Genomic DNA, 19,243 nt, shown 5'->3' with positions numbered 1-19,243 from the left:
GAGAAACCAAACTGAGAGAAAGGAAAATTGATGGATTTGCCCATTCTTAATCTCAAGCTAAATTTGGTATAGATAAAGAAATAGGGTGATGAGAAACGAACTATCAAAATCTGCTCCACTGTTGAGCCTCAATATGACACTCCAGGCTGGGGCCAGAAAATAATGCTGCTCAGATGTGCTGGCTGTTTGTAAAGGCTAGCTGTGAGCAAGTTGCGTGGGTATGAGTGTGCTAAGCCAGGCTCCCACCACATCACTATTTCCATCATTCTCCACGAAGTGGAGGGCAGAGTCTGAAGAGGTTACCTCCTCTGCTTGTAGAGGCTCCCCACATAACTTAGCATCCCAATAATGACACCATCAATGTGTATAATGCTTCTTAAATTCTTTTCAACAAGCAATTTTTTATTGAATATTTCTGAGCTAAGACCTAGAGATCTTAAGTCTTGTAACACTCTTTGTATGGTGAGCAAGGACCTCTCTGCTTGCAGCAGCAGCCAAAGTTACTTTGAACCATGGGCAATGTGGTCTTTGTTGCTCACAGCATCCCTAGAAACTGCTACCAATATGTTCAGAAATATCTAGGGCCTTATTCTCTTTTGTGGTATGCCTGCAAAGAACAGAGTCCTTCTAGATGTTTACTCCTCTCATCTGCCCACATTCTTCAATAATTTACAATGAGTTGGGCTAGCCCAAATTTAGTCCCACTCTAATGGTTCCGTATTCTGACTCTCATCACCATGGATCCATTTCTGTATGGGATGGGCCCTGATCTAGCCTGATCTCAGTCCAGGAGACCAAGAGGCCTCTGTCCATTCCATCTAAAATCCAGTGCCCAGTATCTCTCTACACGCAATCCATATGCACACACATTTTGAGTGAACTCTAGCGAAAGATCACATACTTTAGAGTTAATAGCAGTGACCTTTGGAGTAGCTGCTTAAGGCTGAAGATTAATTGGGGATGAAAGTGAATTTTGAGCCATTAGAGAAACTTTGCTTAGAACTGAAATCTTTGGTGGCGGGGGTTGGGGGAGAGAGAATAGAGGTACTTGAGCTAAAACAAAACAGAATTTCGGGTAATCTAGCTGTGATGGGTTTCATTTCAGCTCTTGCTCCCCATACCTTGAAAGACGGATGGTTTGTGGTGATCTTGGTGCTTTAAGCATGGATGGAAGATATTTGTTTTGTGTTGCTGCCCATTTAAAATGACACTGTCAGGGCCCTGAAGCCATAAAACCTGACCATCCCTGACAGAAGAGCCCTACCTAGACACACTTGCCCAGTGAAGTCCTAAGGATAAATGTGTCCTTTCCATCTCTCTCTCCCCGCTAGGAAGTTTCATCTGTAAATTAACTAAAGTGAAAGGAAAGGTACTTAACTTTGTGAACTTGATGGGCGAAAACCTGAGAGACCATTTATACTAACACCGGCCTGTAGATAGATGGAAGGATAATACTTGGTGCAACTGAGGGGACAGAGATAAAGAAAGACAAAGAGATTCTTGAATTCTGCAAGGTGAGATTTTCCAGATGAGTGACCTGCTGTCAGGATACATTAATTTTTGCTGCAAAAATACATTGACAGCAGCATCTCTTTTGCAGTGGTGGGAATTGAAGTTGACATGATACACGTCTCTCTGATTGGGCAAGTTTAGAATTTTGTCGTACCTGTACTTTGTGGCTCTATGTATGGTGGTAATTGGTCGTTTTTGTCCATGTCCTGTTGGCTCTTCATAGCAAAGGGGTAACAGGACAAGTCTCTTCTCTTTCTGTCCTCCTTTAAGTACAGCTCCATGTAGGCTATCTTCCAGTGAAGTGGTGGACCTGTACTTGAACTTCAGAGCAGAGGTGGAGACTCAAACAATGGAGTGCTCCTCCATAGAAAAAAGAAAACAAACATAGAGAACTCATGTGTCAGGAAGAAGGCAAGGCTAGAATACTGATCCCTGACATCTAGTTTATGTAGGTATTTGTATGGTGGAGCATTCAAGTCCATAAGGCCAATAGCCCATCTAGTCCAGCATCCTCTTCTCTCCAAGGTCATCCAGATTTCTTCAACAATCCCAAAGGAAGGTGCCAAGTGCAACAGTGTTCTCCCCACTTGTGATTCCTAGCAACTGGTATTCTTTTGCCTATGCTGAATCTTCCAGCATTCAGCTTCATTGGAAGTCCAAGGGTTCTAGAGTTACAAGGGCAGGAAGAAAACCTTTCTCTATGCATTTTCTCCTCAGGAAGCCCAACCCATAGTCTGGAGTGGTACAGGGTAGTCACAGTTTTACCACCTGAGTTAGGACTAGATCCATCTCAACTTTTTAATCTTGTGAACCACCCTAAGACCTTCACATGAAGGGGAGTATATAAATTTAATAAATAATAACAATGATTTCCAGTGTGATTGTATTGGACTCCAGTGCCTTTACTGCTCTCCAGTTCCTCATTGGTTACTTGCTCATAAAGGAATGGATTTTCTTTAACAGCTCTCATGAGCTACCTTTGGCAACAACTCAAGGCATTGCAGTAGTAGACAACAGCAAGTACTGAGCAACTACAGACTTGCCGCCATTCCCCCCTCCCCATGGAAGCAAATTCAGAGGATTGCACCTAAGCTGAAACATCGGGTGGGGGTGGGGGTTGCAGGAAGCTGAAAGTGCTTTGATAAAATTGGCAGATTCTTTTCTGGGCAAATTTTGCACTCATCCTTTTATTCACCAAGGCTCTCCTAAACCAGAGGTGGTGAACTCTGTACAGATTTAATGTGGTCCTCCATGCCTCTCAGTGTGACCCTGTGATTCTCCTGGGCACCTCCCATCTCCAGGCCACACCTCTCAGAGGCCCAGCTTGGCATCTTCTTTAAGTCCTTTTGCCTAGGTGGAATGTGTCCATGAACTGTGGCAATGCCTCTTTCTTGCTGGCCCGAGGACAGAGAGGGGTGTGTAGAAATCCCTGATTTTTGCATGACTGGTAAGACTCACATCCATTGCTCTATCCACTTTTGACTACACACCGCTCAGTATATGTGCCCGCCCAGGTTTCTCATGAGGGAAAGTTTCCCTCAAGGTGAAAACTCTTTCCCCATCCCTATTATAACAATGTATAACATGAAAATAAATCCTAATACATAGAAGACATATTTTGTTTGATTGGTTTGGTATACAATACCAACAGCAGTACTACATTTTCTGTCATTATTCTCATTTCCATAATATGTAAGGAGTATGTGAAGAACAATGCATTGTTTCATTTCAAGGCTCTCCAGGAAAGTTCTTGTGAAGTTGGTGCTGAGGTCCTAGTTTCATGAGTCCCCGAGCACAGAATGAACCCATGCTCTGCAAAATAATCTCCCTTGTTTGTTTCTCTTGTTGCTTGCACTTGTTTTGCCTTTCTTTCCATTACAGCATATTGCCATCTTAAAATTTCTGTTCTTGAAATGTTCTTCTATCTTCAGTTTTTCCAGTTCCTTGCTGTTACCTGTCTGGATTCAGCCTACAGCACTGTTTACACCTCTTTATATGGTGCACCTGAATTTTGGTCATCAAACATTTTTGATATATTTCTAGCCCTCTGCTTTGGTACAGATATCCAGTGATGTTTTCCTCTCCCTGTACTTAAAAAAATAAAATAAAACCACTGTTTTCAGAGAGCCCATAAGAAGCACATTCATCTGGGCAGTCCTCACAGTAATTCAGCTAATATTGCTTTGGTTTTCACCAGCTTACTGCTTCCCTTCTTCCCTCCAGTGGACTATCTTGCAGGCCTCGCTATATTTTGTGTGTGTTCGCCAGACAAGGCATTAAAGTCATTGCAAGTCTGCTGGTGTAATTGCTTTTGTTGCTCAAACGATGGCTTGCGGGAATATCAGGCAGGTGTAATGCTCTCTATTCCTTATCGACATAACAAGGAGTGTGACTTTGCTGTTTCTGCACTTGACTTGGCAGCCGAACCAGGTTTTTTGAAACTCGAGGGGCAATGATGGTCTCGGTGAACTCTCTCACCCCAGTCCCTGGTGCGCCTTATGCCTGCATACTATTTCATCATTTACTTTTATTGTGCCTTCCAGTAAAACACAAACATGAAGAATATGCCTGTATGTGTTTGTTTTATACAAGCAAGGATGCCTTGAGCCAGCCTTAGAGCAGATGATGGAACAGGCAAACCTAAGAAGCTGCCTTATACCAACTGAGATTGCTGGTCCAACTATTGCAGTATTGTCAACACTGACCGGCAGCAGCAGCTCTCCAGAGTTTCAGATAGGGGACATTCCCAGCCCTTCTTAGATGTTCTGGGTATTGAACCTAGGACCTTTTGCGTGTAAAGCAGATGGTCTATGGCTGACCTATGACCCATTACAGGAGATAAGACTTCTGTTGCAATAAAATGGATTTTACTTCTAGGGATGCAGGAGGAATCTGTGTGGTCTGCCTTTTGCAGTGGAGTGCCCAGATTCAACATTGCTGTAATTGCTTGTGGACCAGAACATAAGTTTCAGTTAGGATCATAGGAAGAGCCTTATGGAAAGTCAGGTCATTGGCTTATGTAACTTAGTATTGTGGACACTGAGTGGCAGTGACTCTCTAGGGCTCCAGACAGGGATCTCTTCTAGCCCCAATGAGTTGCCAGGCTGCCCACCCCCGCCTCAACTTGCTGTAACTCAGTTTTGGCACCTCTCAGGTGGGCACCATGAACAAGGAAGATGTTCATTGTGAGTTCCTGCACCTATTTTTCTAGAAAAATAGCTCTGGTTTGAAACTCCATCTTTTGTATGAAAAGTATGCATTCTGGGAAACAAAATGATCATAGACATTCCCAACAACAAGCAGAATCAGACACGGAATAAAACCACCACCAGGCCACTTTGTTCAAACTGTGTTTGTTTCTGACAAAACGCCATTGCCTGCAGCTCACCTAAGTGAACAGTATAATGATACATACAATTCTCTAGGTATTCATCCTATGATTAGTCTGTGTGAGAGAGGCACTTGCATGGCACTTAAGCAACCAACAGAGCTCTCTGCAAACACAACTCCATTGCCACCCCCTCCCCCGCCACTGAAAGGTTATCCCTGACATTACATCAGGCTGAGCAAGATGTTTAGGGCACGTTCGATCAGATGATTAATAGATACATGTGCCTGTGTGCACTATGATGTATTGCAATGCCCCTGTTGCTTTGACTCAGAGTTGCTTACTGCCAATGCAAGAGTGCACAGCTATTTAAAAATGACACTCTTCTGTACCTCTGGATCCAGTGCCATAAGCATCTAATAGGCCAGGATTCAATGAAGTGGGCCTTTGCTCATGACAAAAGGTAGAGGGATTGCAAGACTTAATCATTCAACTGCCAAGTTGGAAGGAACTTAGGATACCATCTATAGTCCAGCCCCCTGCAATGCTGGAATCACTTGTACACACATTTGACAGTGTTATCATAAGTTGATCATTATACGGAGCAGGGATGAGCTCCTTGTTTATGCAAACTGGTCCACAAGCAAGATGAATTTGGCAACACTCAGAACCAAGTCATGTCCACACCAGTCATGTAAAGCACAAGACTTCCTCCAAAGAACCTTGGGAACTGCAGTTTAAGGGTACTGTGAATTGCAGTTCTGTGTAGGGCAAACTGCTGTTTCCAGGATTCCTTAGGTGAAACTACATTCTTTTTTCCCTTTTAAAAAAAACCAACCACAAATGTTATTGGTTTTTAAACAAATACAAATACAAGAACCATTAAACAATTACCCAGCAGTACATCTAGTGGTATTTGCTCTATCCACTGACTTTGGACATAAACTTACACATTCGGTGTTCAAACATATTACTTAATGTAACATCTCCACTGAGAATATTGAGTTGTTGGTATAACAAGGTCTTAATTTGGGTCGTTAACACAGTTAAAGAGGGGACCACATTCCTTGGAAGGTATCTCTATTCGTTATTCCTTTAATTGCCCTCCTGTGTCTGGTGAGACACTCATACATTGTTGCATCCTATATATTATTTCCCCATATGTATTTCAGTCTGGTTCTTCTGTTGTTGAGCTATTGCTAATCATGCTGTGGTCAGTAAGAAGTTTACTAGTTCTATGTGGTGCAAGTCTATGTCCAAAGACAGTAGGGCTAACGCAGGATTTGGAGAAAGGTGTTGGCTTCTAATAGTGGATACAATGAGTAATACTCTGTTCCAAATGTTTTTGACATTGGGGCATTCCTGCCAAACATGAATAAATGAACCAAGTTTCCCACAACCCTTCCAACATAAAAGGGACAGGGAGGGATTCAATTTTACCAACCTGACTGGGGCCCTGTGCCAGCAGAGGATGACCTTGAGGAGGGCCTCCTGTAAGGGAGAAGAGATGGTTCAATGGAGGAGACAGTGGTCCAGATCACCCTCCCATTTGTGATGTTCAATTGGGTGACCTAATTCTGATTCCCATACAATTTGAGTGAAGCCGTGTTCTTTACAAGCGTGTTGAATGTGGTTTAAGTGCATAGTGCGGATGTGATCAGAGTATATTCTTAAAGGAAAAATGAAACTTCTGAAGAAAGTTTTACACTGTCAGATGCACTTGCATTTGACAGCACATAATTTCTGACATTTAAGCATAATGTTGGGAGAAGTGGGTGAGCGGGGGGGGGGGGGGAGGCTCTGGAGCCCAACAGAGAGAATCACACAGTGCTGACTTGCTCTCCCTTACCAAAAGGGTTTAAATGGCATTTTGTGATAGGGGGAATTAAAAGCAGAGAGCCATCTGACAGGAAAGCTTAACTCTTAGGGAAAACTTATGCTGTAGTTTGTTTATAAAGCCATAATAATAAAGATAACTGATCCCCGAGGAAAGGGATAAAATTGGATTATATTCCGCAGTGCCTGCAGTGCCTGGATGCCCCACAATAGAAATTCTATACTTATCTGTGGGTGATGCACTTTCCCCCGATTTTTTTTAACAAGATGCTTGCAAAACAACAATTATATACATTAACTGTAGTCGGTGCCAGGCGAGAAGTTATATGAAATGCACAAATATAATCCTCTTAGACAACCTAATCAAGCATTAAGGCTGTTGCATTTGTGTTTAGAACAAAGCCCATTTGATTGATTGTTTTCCTGACTTGGAGAAGATTTTTTAAAATACATGTTTCAGATTTCTTTTGCTGAAAGCAAGCTGCTTGCTGGCACATTCTTTGAGTTCATTGCCTAATTATGAGCCCCATTGATTGCATGCTCTCAGACACCCACAGCCTAACCCCAGTCGACAGCCTTGATAGGAAGAATCTGTGGGTGTGTCATTGAAAATCAAGTCTCTGGGCTTTCCCTTCTGCTGCTTTCCACAAGTCTCTGGTAATAGCATCGATCTCATGTGTTAAAAAAATCCCCCTGCCCACCCCCACATCTCCATCTCTCTCTCTCTAACACACACACACACACACACACACACACACAAATAAAAAAAAATATGACCTGACTCACTCTTCATTTCATCGGGGGGTTGCTCTCATGTTGTGAGTGGGCCAGTTCTTATTAATGTTAATGAGACCTAGTGTGTAAATTCAATTAGCACTAATGAGAGTTACTCCTATAAACTTTGCATGGATCAATGGGGCGCTCAGGGCAAGCTCCAGCATAACATTACCTATTGAGTTTTTGTTGTTGTTTTTTAAAAAATCTCTGTGGTATAATTAGGTACCTGCATTGGACTATATGAATCCATATTTTGAAATGCATCAAACTCTTTTTTTTTTTCTTCACCTGAATTTACATGAATGTGGTAGTGGGTGAACATGCATCTCAGTTTGAGATGTACGGAAAGTACCTTTGAGAAAATTCACTGGTTAATAGCCTAGTTCTCAAGGAAGAGATAAACTTGAGTCCGGTCCAATGGCAGCTACCTACAGTCCTATGATTCTAGTGGGTTGATCTGTGGCTTTAGTATGTGCTCTGGCCACACTAGAAACTCAATTTTCAAAGCTGGTTAGGAGAGGAATGTGGAACCTCAGGCTTGGAAGCTGAATGTCAGGACTCTCTAAGGGGTCTTCAGGACTTGCCACAGGCCGCATTCCCTCCCCAGCCACACCCCTTCTCCTCAGTCTCCTCCTCAGGCCCTAAATAGTCCAAATCACAATTGTTCAATCTAGAGTTTAACTTGTTGTTTGTTTGTTTGTTTTCAGGTATGTGGTTGACAAAAATGATACATGTTACCCCCAGTTATATCCTACTGTGCCAGACAAGTGGACCTTCCCACACAGCCATACTAAGATTAGTGCAGGTAACCAGGGGTCAATCAGTTTCCCATGCAGAGCCAATGCCCAACCATTTAAAAGGGTGAATCCGATGGAATTGAGGGAGGAAGTAACGGAATTCTTCCCTTCACTTGGAAGGCCCAAAGGGAACAGGTTATTGTTTTATTAATCAAAAAGTGATTCAACATTCATAGCCCATCTTCTATTGCCACTTCAATCAATGTTCTTTATCTCTCTGAAAGAAACTCCAAGAATGAATCTTGCTTGCAATAGTATCTTTTGTAACTGACATATCTTGAAACACTTTACCTGAAAAGATAGTGGAATAGAATAGTTTCACTGGGATGAAACAACAAGGTTTGGGGAGCCGGGATGTACGTGACTTGATTCTATCATTGTTGTAAAGTTCAGGGAGAGATGAGGGTCTCTAGAGCAAGGGCAGCAGTCATGGAAGCCAGGGTCATTGAATGAAGCTGCTTCAACTCTTATTATCCATGGCCTTTGGCCATGCTGACCAGGGGAGAGAGCACCATATTGGTTATCCTGTTCCATCCTATAATATGGTAGTATTTCTCTTGAGCACTCATTTATTTTTAATTATTTATTACACTCATATACAGCCTTTCCTTCCAATGAACTCGTGTGCATTGGTCTACTCTCCCCATTTAATCTTCATGGCAACCCTGTGAGGTAGGTTAGTCTGAGAGGCAAGGAGGAGTCCAAGGTCACCTACACTGAGTTTTATGGCTGAGTGGGGATTCAAATCCTGGTCTCCCAGTTCAGAGTCCCAATCCCTAAGCATTACTCCATGCTGGCTCTCATATTGACACTCGTCTTAATGAGTGCTTTTATTATTTTTAGAAAAAAAGATGCCAGTACTCACCATGAAGTTGTTACACTAAGGGCCACACTTTTAACATGTGTGTGTGTCTTTGGGGAGTGTCAGTACTGTGTAAGGTACTCCCAGAAAAAAGCACTGATCTTGACACTTCCCTCAAGCTCCCTTCCACCAACTACATACCCTGTGGGCCTTTCACAGGGAAATGCATATGAAGTGAGATTATTATTTCATTCATCAAAGGATGCAGCTCAACTTCACACACCCTTCCCCCTCCCAAAAATGTTCAGTATGGTTTTCTTATCAGTGTCTGATAAGTCTTGGAACCTGAGTACCTCACTAAGCAAAAAAAATATAATGTTATCCATTCCCCATCCCATTTCCCCAATTAGCTCACACAACACTACATTTCCACTGCTTGAAAGTGCATTTCACACCACAATGATCTGTCATAGAACAGTGTGGCTCGACAGTGCATCAGAGACAGTCTCAATGGACTGCCCATTGCATCCAGAAATGAATAGGCTTGTATTTCTTTCTGTTAATCATTTTCAAAGCAGGCCCATGTGAACACGTGGACCTAAACCGGGTATGTCCATTGAGTGCAGTAGGTCTACTCTGAGTAAGACATATGTTGGAAGCAAGCCATCACCTTTCTTGAGTTCAATGTTTCCACTGCTAGATCCACAGAGAGAATAGACATGGGATAGTGAAAGCGGTGGCCATTCAGATGTTGTTCAACTCCAGCTCCCAAAAGTTCCCAGCCATCATGGTCAATTGTGGGAATTGCAGTCCAACAAGGTCAGGAAGGCCACAGTTTTCTTATCCCTAAATCACACTATCTTCTGTCACTATGCCTGTATTTATGAAGCAGTGTATTCTATTTTCCTGATATTTCTGTTAATTTCCACATTACAGTTGCACTTTCACGCACAATGAAAAATCCACTTCCATAAATACTGTGGAATATAGCACAAGTTTCACACTTACTTCTGTGTTATTTGCAAACAATTTTTTTCCCTGGAAGCAAATAACACAGAAATGAGCTCTAAACTTGCACTATATTCCATTATATTTCCAGAAGCGGAAGCTAAAACAAGAGCCTCAATTACAGCTCAAGGGCACCGCTCAAGAGACAAGGCTGCAGTTCAGTGGCAGGGCATCTGCCTTGCATGCAAAAGGTCCCAGGTTCAATCCCCAGCATTTCCAGGTAGGGCTGGGAGAGACCCCTCACACCTGAAGCCTTGGAGAGCACATGCCAATGAAGACAATACTTAGATAGACAGACCAGTAGTTTGACTTGGTATGAAGCTGCTTCCTTTTTTTCAGCTGGGTAAGAGCACTCATGGATGGAGTGGCCTGGGAGACAGTCCCAAGGGCCAAATCAAGAAGCCCAGAAAGCCATGTTTAATACCCACTCCCAGGGCAGAGTTTCCCCCTGCCTGATTTTGTTCTGTTTCAGCATTCTGCTAAATGCATGAAGGCACAGGCTGTGTATTTAATTTAACGAAAATGATTTCTTCGCATAAGGTCCCAGTGTGGGTTAGAACAGTATAGTAAGGCGATATTAAAATTGCTTAAAACAATGTGCAATGGAGTATTAATTACTGAAATCAGTTAAATCCATTTACATCAGATGAATTTGATGTGTCTAAAGAACATAAAAAAGCCTGCTGGATTAGACCAATGGCCCATCTAGTCCAGCAGCCTGTTCCCACAAGGGCCAGCCAGTTCCCTGTGGGAAACCTGCAAGCAGGATTCGAGCAGAAGAGTACTCTCCTCTCCTGTGGCTTCCAGCAATTGGTATTCAGAGGCATTTCTGTTGTGGAGGCAGAGCACAGCTTTGGTGGCTGTAAGCCACCAATAGCCGTCTTCTCCATGAGCTTATGTGTGCCCTGCCTTATTCCCCTTAATCATCCAGTAATTCATGCAAAGATCTGGAGTTTCTAAGCGCATGCAGATGAGCATGTTGAGAAGACTCCTTGGAGGAATTCTGGTAGTCTGTAGGGGCAGTGTTCCTGTTGCTGGTACTACCTATCCACTCACCACCACTGTTGCTGCTCTGTATAGAGGACAGCCTCCCCACTGTGCTGGAGTTTAAATTCCCAGTGCCTGCATCCTTGTTGGCACTGATTGGTTGGCGAGGCTCGCCCCTTGAGTGAGGTCCCACCCAGCACTGACAGCACGGGGAGGCAATGGCAGGGCACAGGGCCTGGCTGCAATGCCAGCCACCAAATAAGGTAAGTAGACCTATCCACTCACCACCACTGCTGCTCTGTATAGCTGACCCCAAAACTTCCACCGTCAAGTTGTAGCAGAGTGCCTGATCAACCCTAGCCTGATCTCAGCCAGCACCTGCCTTTCCACCTGTTTACTTGCATCCAGTCCAGGGGGTGGTAGCATTGCCTGACAATTTCCTCCTCTCCTCTTCCTCCTCCTTAGTCTCACATTGCCTTTGTAGAACTCAGCAAGGAGGAGGACAAGGACAACATGAGAAGTTATTGGCTATGCCTATCATTGCTTCTGGAACTACTTACTGTTGGGATTCCTAATTCCTGCCCCACCAGTCCCTCCCGCCTTTTAAATTCTGCCAGGGCAGCACTTTGTCTTCCTGGACCCCTCTGTGTCTTGCTTGCATGCAACTCCCCCCCCCCCATTTTTCAGGAGACCCTCAGAGGTGTAACAATAACAAGGTGACACCACGGATGACATTCTGCCAAGAAGGCTCCTTGTGTGATAAAAATAAAATGAAACCTTTAAGGCAGCATTCCAAGAGCAGCTGGTCTCAGGAGACCTCCACAGTAGGTCCTTGGAAATTAAAATGGTCCATTAGAGCTTCGATTCTCTACCTGAGATGAAATCATGGCATTTACTTAATGTACAATTAAGGCAGCACTGTTTTGGAGAGGAGGTTTTCAAGGTAATAGTATCTCATTCCATTCTAAGGCAGAGAGAATGCCCTCCCCTTCACACTAGCCATTGCAAACTGTTGTGATGTGTTTTTGACTTCAGAGTATGCGTAGGGCCCGCAAGGTGTTCCCCAGTTTACAAATGTGCCCACAGGCCCCAAAATGTTGGCAACTTCCATTCTGCCGGTTCATTCTGCAGTGATCATGGAGCCCAAGAAAGTAAAATCTCTCACTGCCTCCATTTCTTCCCCTTCTATTTGTCGGGAGGTGATGGACCCAGTGGCCATGATCTTCGTTTTTTTGATGTTGAGCTTCAAACCATATTTTGCGCTCTCCTCTTTTACCCTCATTAAAAGGTTATTTAATTCCTCCTCACTTTCTGCCATCAAGGTTGTGTCATCTGCATATCTAAGGTTGTTGATATTTCTTCCGGCAATCTTAATCTTAGGCAATCTTAGGCAGAGTTTGCCCCCCGCCAATGGTGGATGGAGGTGGGATGTGGAGCATCACTGCCTCTTGTGGGAGTGAACCCCAGAGTCAGAATCATAAAGTTATAGAGCTGGAAGGGACCACGAGGGTCATCTTATCCAATCCCTCCAATATTTTGTCCAGTGTGGGGCTCAAACCCATGATCCTGAGATTAGGAGTCACATGCTCTACCAACTGTGTGTTGTGTGAAGAAGCACTTTTTCCTTTGTCTCTCCTGAATGTTGTTAGTTGACTTGTATTGGTTTCATCAATATTCTATGGATTTTGCATTTATTGATATTATTATTTATTTGTGTCAAATGTTCATATTTATGTTTTATTGCATGTGTTGTGAGCCTTCTTGGGCACAAGCTTGTGGGAAAGTGACATACCAATAAACATATGGTGATGTAATGCTGTTTAGACTCAATGGAGGAAGAACTTGGGCTTTGGCTGACAAGTGAAAAAAATAGAAATAAACAAACACTGTTGCCATGTTCTTGGCTCATCTCTAGCCTTTAGTGACAAGGCTAATGAAGTGCCCAACATTTCATCAAATTTTGAGTAACACATTTTTAATAACCTACTACCTGAATGAACGTGCTTCCCCCGATTTCCCCAAGAAGTGAGAGTAGCCATGGCAACCTCTGCAATTAATTTTCTCCTGCAGGGTACCCTTGAAATCTAGAATCAAAGAGCAGAGATGCCCACCACAAATGGTAGGAAAGAGTGACAGGGGTGGTGTTGCAGCATTGTGCAGGTGGGGGAGAGAACTGCAATAGGGAAAATCTCGATGATCAGTTGCAAGAGAGAGAGATGGACAGAAAGATTTGAATGAATGAATAGATTTGATGGTTCTCTTATACTAAAAGAAAGAAAAAGAAACAGCAAGTGACCTTCATTCATTCCTCTCCAGGGATCAGATGAAGAGGCTACAATCTTAAAGCTCCTTTTGCTCTTCTGAATGTGGACTCAGGAGAATGGAACACTTGATCATTGTGCTTTGATATAATCTGTCCTATGTGCTGGCACTCTCTAAAGCTCTTCTGTTATCATGTATGCCCTACAAAAGAGGGTTATGAACACCAAGTGTCAAGAAATTAAAAAGAGGTGGGGTACAACGGAGTAGATCAGAGTGGAGTCTTCAAAACCAAATCCCAAGCAAAAATGCCTGGCAAATGGAAGGCAGAAAATGCACAGTAACTCAAATGTGTATCATCAAGAAAACACACACAATGAGTATTTTTCCAGTTTCATGCTACTTGTACAGCTCTATGAGACTTAAGAGAGAAGGTGTAGACCTACATTTCCTTTTTTAAAAGTAATATTTTATTTTGTTTTACAGTTACATACATGTCGTATAAAGTCACAAAATAGACATGTAAATGTACAAGTGGGGAACTTCAGAGCTTTGATGCCTTTGGACTATATGGTTTATTTGCACATCTATACAACCTGAGCATAGGATGGCAGGGCTCACTGCATTAACACTCCAATAGATTTTATTGAATGTTGTGTTGTTTGTCTTTTGTTCTCATACACTTTACATTGCTATTTCACACTTTTTTACTTAAACAAAGATTGCAAGCAGATTTCCTTTGTATGATGTTTCACCAATGCATAGGAGAACTTCAGTAAAGCATTGTCAAAATAATAACAGCTGCTGGAGACCACAGGAGGCAAGTGTGCTCCTGTGGTTGGGTCTTGCTTAGGGTTTCCTACAGGCATTTGGGTGATCACTGTGAGAACAGGATGCTGGACTAGATGGTATGATCCAGCAGGCTCTTCTTACGTTTTTATGATGTCTTCAGGTTAACTTATTTGATTGCAATGTTTTAGCAATGTGGATGTCAACAGGAGGAGGGAAGGAGAAATAGACAAAATAAATGAAGGAGCAGGAGCCTTAAATTTTGGAGCTGTGAAATTATATTTTGGAACAATTCTAAAACCCACAATTAGGGCAATATCTTTATTAGGCCAACACACATTTTGCAAAAAATTCTGTGTGAACTTTTGAGACTTTTAGAAAGCTAGGAGACCAGAATCAAACCAGAATTCAGTGGGAGTGGAATGCTGGGCAGAGCAAATCCACATAACTATAAAGCAAATTGAACTCTCAAATCCCTAATCAAACCAACACATCTGCTCTCTTTGTCTCTTGTGCCTTTCCTATTTGGAAACCACCCAAGCCAATGCTGCTGTATGCCCTCTCACCAAGCTATAGTAAGCCAGCACTCATTTTCGTCTCCATCTCTCTCTCTTTCTCTCTCTGCTCCACTCCTATGGTGATATTAGACTTTAGAAGGATTAAGTGGATGGAAAAACAAGGAACCTCAAGATGTTTATTTGCAGGGAGATTAGCAAGTACAAAAGATAACAGCATTCCACTCAGCCACCATCATTTTCAAGGGGAAAAGCCCACCAACCAAGCATGGCATAGAAACTGCTTTTCCTGAGGTCATCTTAATGGAGTCACTTTATTTTAGAATGGGGTGGGGAGGGAAGCGATGTCTCTTTGGCATGCTTGTAGTAGTCCAGCATTTAGTCATGCTCTGCAGACCCAAAAGGCAAAATTCATTTTAAAACAATACTTGTCTGAGCAGCGAACACAGAGGCTGCTTGGCTCATGGAACTGCACACTGCACTCAGACTAAAGTGTTTAACATCACTTGCAAAATCCAGCAGCTTCAGCCTGAAATCCAGGTTTCCATAGAAGAAAGACCCAGTGCATTTAGTAGAGCTTACTCCCAGGCAAGTGTGTGACAGAGTGAAGTCCTAATGCATAGCTTTTGCTGTATAACACTATCTTTTCATTTGAGGAGCCATTTGTCTGTGGACCTGGGCAAATGGAATTGATTATCACAAGATGTGGTGATGGTCTTAAAAGTAGGATTATACAAAGCCATGGAGTTGCATTCAGTGTTAGTCCTACCCAGAGGAAACCCATGGACATTAATGGGCATGACTAACTTTGGTCTTTGGGACGCGGGTGGCGCTGTGGGTAAAACCTCAGTTCCTAGGACTTGCCGATCGCATGGTCGGCAGTTCGAATCCCCGTGGCGGGGTGCGCTCCCGTCGTTCGGTCCCAGCGCCTGCCAACCTAGCAGTTCGAAAGCACCCCTGGGTGCAAGTAGATAAATAGGGACCGCTTATCAGCGGGAAGGTAAACAGCGTTCCGTGTGCTGCGCTGGCTCGCCAGATGCAGCTTGTCACGCTGGCCACGTGACCTAGAAGTGTCTGCGGACAGCGCTGGCTCCCAGCCTATAGAGTGAGATGAGCGCACAACCCTAGAGTCTGGCAAGACTGGCCCGTACGGGCAGGGGTACCTTTACCTTTACCTTTTTAACTTTGGTCCATTAATTTCAGTGGGTTTACTCTGCATGGAACTAGCATTGTGTGCAACACATGGAAGGTAGGACTATCAATAGCTAGTAGTCATGATGTCTATAAATTGCTTCTAGTCTCAAAGGCAGTATACTTGGTAGAAATCAGTTGCTGGTAGTTTTGAGTGGGGAGAATGCCCTTCTACTCAGACCCTGCTTGTTGGTTTCTCATAGGCATCCGGCTAGCTACTTTAAGAATACAATGCTGGACTAGGTGGGTCTTTACTCTGATCCAGCAGGGCTCTTCAAATGTTCTGTTATTGAATCAGGAGAAATGGTTTCAAATTAGAGCTACCACTTATCTATGAACTTTCCCAACAACTGAGCAATAATATTCTATGTCACTGTCATGACTAGCAGCTATTGATAGACTCTTCCTCCATGCATTTGTCTAATCTCGTTTTAAAGCCATCCAAGCTAATGTCCATCAGCACGTCTTCCTCCTATCTGATCCTAAGAATGCCAATCATTCCAGACTGACTGCAAGGGAGTGGATTTTTAAACAAATAATATCCCAAGCACAGCAGCCTGGCAAGCAGAGGGCAACAAATGCACAGTACCTCAACTGTGTTTCATCAAGAGAAAAAGCTCTATGGGACCTAATAGAGAAAGTGTCTATCTGTATATTTTAAACAGGGATGCTGGCTAGTTATGTGAAAGCAGGATTGGGGAACCTTAGGGGCAGGGCTCAAATGAAGCCCCACAAGCCTCTTCATCTGGCCCTTGGGAGTCTGCCCAGGTCTCACTTACAAGCCCTGCCTTAAAACCTCCTTGGGTGCTTCTGCCTGGCTGGAATATGCCCATGAGCTCCGATAATGCCTCTTGTTCATCTGGATAGGAGAAAGAAAGGGGTGTGTGAATGTGTGTAGAAGCTAGCCTCTGGCCCTGCCCACCACTGGCATGTGGCCCCTGGAAGGCTGCCTAGAAGGCAATGTGGTCCTCCAGCTGGAAAACATGTTTTCCCTGGTCTATTGCCTCTGTGCGGAATACCAGAGGTCCATCGACAGTCTCTAGGCTTCTAGTAAACTAACTGCTACAAAGTACCGGTATATTAGAAGATAATGTGTGTTATTATGTAAAGCCTCTGAAATGACTCCCCTCCCCAAGCATATATATTCTTTTCTCCTTTTTGTGCTGCTTATGATTGTTTTACTGGCATAATGCTTCATCTTTGCAATATCAATTTGCTGCAATCCCTTTCTCACTAATCACATATATCTGAGCGGTACTTTAAGCATCCGGCTTAAAGTAGAGATGCCTACATCTGTGTTTTCAGTTTATTACCCCAAAAAATCTTGTAAAAGGCAAGATCTGTCTCACTTAATTAGATGTCACTGGCATCCTCTCTTGAAAATGTGCCTTGAATGGGTTCTGAATATTAAAATACTGTGGTAGTGATGGGGCGGGGTGGAAGCAGTGGCGAGGCAGTCCATGAGCTTGACAGGTGAAGCAGAGATAGACGCTCAGAACATCCGTGTCTAAGTAGGTCTGACAGGGACTGTCGGGAAGTCTCTTTCTCTGCTGCAGAAGTAAGAATCCATCTGAGGAAAGAAGATAATGCCTTTAATTAGATAATTTTAAAGCTAGATTGTCAGCTAAGTAATTTGAAACTTTAAGCATGAACCCAAAGAACAGATCATGGTTCTTCTCATAAAGCACTCCAGGATAAAATGTAGACATTGAAAGATGGATATAGATAGAGAGATAGATCCACACACCCCTCAAAAAGCAACATTTATAGGTCTAGTTTTAAAGTCAGTAATAAGGTGTGTCTACCGTAGTCTGTGGCTCTTTTGTGGGTTAGTCATGCCACATGTTGTGAGATTTTGACAAGGAATTTTATTTTCTAAATGGTAAGAATTTGCTACACCCAAATATCAAAGGGGAAAGCTCCCCCCCCCCCCGTCAGATCTTGGCAAGGTTTAGCCTCCAGGGCTTAACTCTGACTCACAGGTGCTCTCTTTAGACATTTCTTAGAACACATATATGGGTGGGATCACAGACAAACTATATTCCAAGATATGTGGTAGATTTGTTTTAAAATACACATTTAGTACAGGTCAATGCAGAAACGGGACAGAATGGCCTAAGAAATGAACTGATTTGAAACTGACATGGGCTGGTAGCAGTAATAATTATGATTATGATTATTATTTTGATTATTATGATTATGATTATGATTATGATTATGATTATGATTATGATTATTATTTATACCCTGCCTATCTAGTTGGGTTTCCCCAGCCACTCTGGGCAGCTTCCATCAGTAGACTGATCCATCTATTTCTATTCCTTTCTACTGTGGTGGAGTCTAACTTCTTTCCAAATTAGGTGCCACCTTGAAAACCTCTTTTACTGCTTGCCCCTCAAGCTCATCATAGTCAATAGACTGCTCCCTACAAACCAGGGGTATAAAGGCCCCATTTTGGAGAATGATGGAGTATGAGCTTCCTTTTGTGCAGCTATATACCGGTCACCATTGAGGGTGTGCATTAACCTTATTTTTCCAATAGTTCTCCTTCTTTTCCATCATCTACTTTCCATATCATTAGACCTCAACTTTCAAGAGGTTTCTTTAGAAGAAAAATCCATTTGCTGAAATACAGGTTGAAAAAATACACTTGACTTCTTTGTCACTTACACAGAGAAATCTGGATTTTTCCGACACAAAGACTTGCTCATATGAATCAATTTTAAAACATTTCCTGCCCCTCCCCTTTAAACAAATATATTCAGCCCTAAATGAGGTACCTTTCAGAATCTAATGTTTGCAATATAATGTAGGAAAAGTATTCTAAAAGAATAGTTTAGAGGGGGAATTACATGGCCTGCAAAAATAAGTGCTCTTAATGTGTTTCCCAGGTTACTCTTTTATCAAGTGCCTAGACAGATTTTTCACTGCTAAAACATGTTGCTTATTTTTTTTAGCAGTCCTGGCTGATAAGTGCAGCAAGGAAATTTGTGATTAAGCTACAGTATCTGTTTAAGGTGCTTTTAGAGCCATTTCTAGCCCTGAAGGACAATTTCCAAATCAGTACTTCTTAGATTGTAGGTGCATTGGTAGGTACTATATAGGAAAGATAGCACACACTTTTCTCCCACGAACCTGCAAAGAATGATTATTATATGCATTTCATATGAACATAAGAAGAACCCTATGGCATCCGACTAGAGGTCCACCTAGTCCAGCATCCTTCTTCCATCTGGCTTAGTGCAGCACCTCCTTGAGGACCAGCAGCAAGGCATGAAGGCAACCACCATACTTGGTTACTTGATCTTGCCGCCAGCAACTGGTACCTGGAGGTTCAATTTAACTGTCACTCCCTCTTAATACTGGACTTGGACAGAATGTGCCAACAAATTTGTAGCCCACTCACAAATAAGAGAGAGGTATGTCTACCTACTTACTTGGT

The 19,243-nt window shown here is 42.9% G+C and overlaps 1 protein-coding gene across 2 annotated transcripts in view; it reads left to right on the top strand.

The window, feature by feature from the left end:
- Window positions 1–19,243, top strand: part of CDH13 (cadherin 13) — a 657,553-nt gene that overhangs the window by 119,943 nt on the left and 518,367 nt on the right. The window lies entirely within an intron of this gene.

Source organism: Podarcis melisellensis (genome assembly GCF_964234715.1).
Source record: "Podarcis melisellensis genome assembly, chromosome: 8".
Classification (NCBI taxonomy): domain Eukaryota; kingdom Metazoa; phylum Chordata; class Lepidosauria; order Squamata; family Lacertidae; genus Podarcis; species Podarcis melisellensis.
Note: the sequence above shows the minus strand (reverse complement) of the source record. Positions and strands in the feature narration are given on the sequence as shown.